The sequence below is a fragment of the Coptis chinensis genome, chromosome 7, assembly GCF_015680905.1.
Source record: "Coptis chinensis isolate HL-2020 chromosome 7, ASM1568090v1, whole genome shotgun sequence".
Classification (NCBI taxonomy): Eukaryota; Viridiplantae; Streptophyta; class Magnoliopsida; order Ranunculales; family Ranunculaceae; genus Coptis; species Coptis chinensis.
The window spans coordinates 49085242-49089018 of NC_141462.1; the positions used below are offsets into that span (position 1 = coordinate 49085242).

At 37.1% G+C, this 3777-nt stretch overlaps 1 long non-coding RNA gene across 1 annotated transcript; it reads left to right on the top strand.

Moving 5' to 3' along the window:
• Positions 1-227: 227 nt before the first annotated feature.
• On the top strand, positions 228-812 carry LOC147487795 (uncharacterized). Its single transcript, XR_015203243.1, has 2 exons — positions 228-355; positions 450-812. It is a non-coding gene; the product is annotated as an uncharacterized LOC147487795 (long non-coding RNA).
• The last annotated feature ends 2965 nt before the right edge of the window (positions 813-3777 follow it).

Consider the following 3777-nt stretch of genomic DNA (forward strand, 5'->3'; position numbering starts at 1 on the left):
TTCCATCCAATCAGTTTTTTTAGATGCTTAACACTTATAAAGGAGTTGTGTTTCTCATGTATGCCTTCTATTGAGCACTTGAAATAGACATACTTCTCAAAATCGCTTATTGTGAAGTGCGGTCCTCACATTGCAAAGGGTTGATGGGAAACGAAGTTCACCAAGTGGGACAAGATTAAGGTAAACAAATCCTACACATTATTGTCTTTTTCTTTGAAAAGTATATGTTTACATATGTTGTGAGTCTATATGTTAGGGTCCATATCAACTAGGTGGCACAGAGTGTGGGTATTATACAATGAAGTTTATGAGGGAAATAGTAGAAGCTTGTTCAACTGGATCATTTGAAAATAAGGTATTCGAAAGTTTTGACAAACACTTTATTTGGCTCAACGACTTCGCCTTATTCTTATATAGTAACTCCACATGTTGTGCTTTGACTCATCCAGATAACAAATTTAGAATTGAAGGAGACATACACGCAAGATGAACTTGACGGTGTTCGACTCGATATTATTCAGTTCATCCAGGAAAATGGGGTGTTTCAGTCGGAAGCGAATGAGGATGAGTTTTAGCTATGTTCGGATCCCTCCAGTTTAATTTATGAGTCTTACCTTTTTAATTTATGAAAAGGAATTTGAAGTTTGTTTTCTTAGTGCACTCAAAAAATTAATGGAAGTTTTTTTATTATTATTATTATCTTTTTTTGCAATGTTTGATAGTTTATTGTACATTTTGGAATTTGTTGGGAAGATGGAAATGTTGTATGTAGGCAGGCTATGTAAATTTTGTTATGCAGGTTCGGTTTTTAAGTGGAAAACTGTTACTAGCATTATTAATATATATATATATATATATATATATATATATATATATATATATATATATATATATATATATATACCACGGTTTGGCATAAACCGTAGTGTTTAGTATAACTATATACCACGGTATTATAACACATACACTAATATAAACCACGGTTTCAATAGCTTATATGCCATGGTTATGTTGACAACCGTGGTATATAATGGGCATTACAAACCACGGTTCTTTAAAAAACCGTGGTATCCGTTAAATATATATACCACAGTTTTGCTATTATTATATACCACACCACCTATTGTCACGGTTGTATAACAGTGGTAAATATATTTATACCACACTTAAAACAGTGGTATAAATGTCATTATGTAGTAGTGTCTCCTTTTGCAAGAGTTTACTCTCGAAATTAGAGATAAAAAAGGTTGCGAAAATGTGGTTGCAGACCATTTATCAAGACTTGTCAGTGATGTTGATAATCGATAATCAACCTATCTCGTGATTCCTTTCTCGGATGAACACTTGTACTCTATTTTTTCGTCCCTTGATGGTACGACATAGTAAATTACTTAGTTACCGAGGAAGTCCCTTTATCTTGGTCTCGTAATGACCGGAAAAAGTTTTATCCATTGTGAAATTCTATTTCGGGATGATCCCTACCTCTTCAAGTATTGTTCGGACCAACTAATCCGCCGCTGCATTCCCCGACCGGGAACACAACGATGTGTTATCCTTCTACCATGAACAATCTTGTGGTGGTCATTTTAGTGGTAAGAAAACTGCGGCCAAGGTTCTACAATGTGGTTTTTATTGGCCAACACTGTTTAGAGATGCACATGAGCATTGCAAAGCATGCAATTGCTGCCAGCAGTTAGGTCGCATTACTCAACGCAATATGATGCCCTTAAATCCCATTATAATTGTGGAAATCTTTGATGTATGGGGCATCGACTTCATGGGTCCATTTCCAAATTCTCATGGCTTCCTATACATACTTGTAGCAGTTGACTATGTGTCAAAATGGATTGAGGCATTGGCATGTCGTGCTAATGATCATAAAATGGTCGCTTTGTTAAGTAAAGAAAATATTTTTTTCTCGATTTGGTGTTCCAAATGCTATAATTAGTGACGGGGGAAAACATTTCTGCAATAAAATTTTTGAATCATTAGTAAAGAAATATGGAGTCACGCACAAAGTGGCAACTCCGTATCATCCCCAAACCAGTGGTCAAGTAGAAGTCTCTAATCAAGAAATCAAATCCATTTTGGAAAAAACTGTCAATCCATCTAGGAAAGACTGGTCTCTACGATTATCTGATGCCTTGTGGGCATACAGAACAGCTTTTAAGACACCTATAGGGATGTCTCCGTATCGCCTCATTTTTGAAAAACCTTGTCATCTACCGGTTGAACTTGAGCACCGTGCTCTATGGGCCATCAAAAGCCTCAATTATAACACTAACGTGGCAGGCGGAAAGAGAAAATTGCGGTTAAATGAGCTTGAGGAAATTCGGAGTGATGCCTATGATCTCTCGAAATCCTATAAAGCCAACATGAAAAGAGTGCATGACAAGCACATATTGAGAAAAGAGTTCAAAGTCGGTCAAAAAGTTTTGATGTACAACTCAAGATTACACATTTTTCCGGAAAATTAAAACTTCGATGGTCCGTTCCTTTCATCGTCTCTCTTTGTCACCCCCCTATGGGGCTATCTCTCGTGAAAAAAAGCGTAAATGATGGTAGCGAATTTCAAGTAAATGGCCGGTGCCTTAAACATTATCATGAGTTAAGCTCTCCGGATGTCGAAGAGACTCTTCTCAATGATCCATCTATCTGAGACTAATAGATTCGCTGGTGTACTTCTTTCCATGTATTTAAACAGAAAAGTATGCCATTAGGTAGCCGGGCCCTCTTCTATTTTCTTTTCTAAAAATCCCTAGAGTGTGTGGTTGCAAGCGCCGGAACCTTAGTCCACAAAACTCTACTTCAGAACTGAGTATAAATGTCTTCTGATAATCGAGCAAACGTGCCTTCTGGAAAACAATGGGTACCAAAAATTTCAAATCCTTCTTTTTCTTCCCTTTTCTATTCTCTTCCTCGCGAACTCCAACTCATCATTCGGTGTAAATCTCACCCATCTCGAATTGGTAATGGTCGTAGTACTTTTGCTCGAAAGCGACGTGCGAAAAGGATGGGGTGGTGTATGAACTGTCAAACTCCTTTCTGTCCAGGTCTTGATCTTCTATCCGAGATGAGCTGGTATAAGGTATATTATTGTCTGACACTAGCTCAGCAGGATAAACTTCATCGTCGTCCCGTTATTCCCACAGGTTGGGAATCGTCTTGAGGATCTGACATTAAAAGACTCACATTCGTCTTGAGGATCTGACGTTAAAAGACTCACAATCGTCTTGAGGATCTGACGTTAAAAGACTCACATTCGTCTTGAGGATCTGACGTAAAAAGACTCAACATGTATATACTCATTTTTTTTTTATTATTAGCACCCAGCATGGTTGATAAAACATAAAATGAAATAGTTTACCTATGAAATGAATGATAAAACTCAAAACGTAAGTAAACTAAAACTATCTTATGATCGTATATGTTTATCAAAGATTCTACTATCAATCCTATGAGATATAGTGGAGTAGGAAGTTCGTTCCACTCCTAGTCCTTCCGCATGTTCATGTTCTCTACGTATAAGTACTCTTAACTCTTAAGTCTAATGAGAGATTTACGAAGTGGCAACTACACTACGATGCAACTACCTACAAGATGCAACTAGTCGATTATCAGAATAACTATGGGAATATTGCTACGTTGATTCTATGATAAAGAGTTAGAGGGGGATTGATTCCACCTTAACTCGACTTAATCCTACTAACGACGAATCGTCGTAATCCGAATTGAACTGCTTCGCAGAACAATATGGTTATTCCTAATCCCTAATTA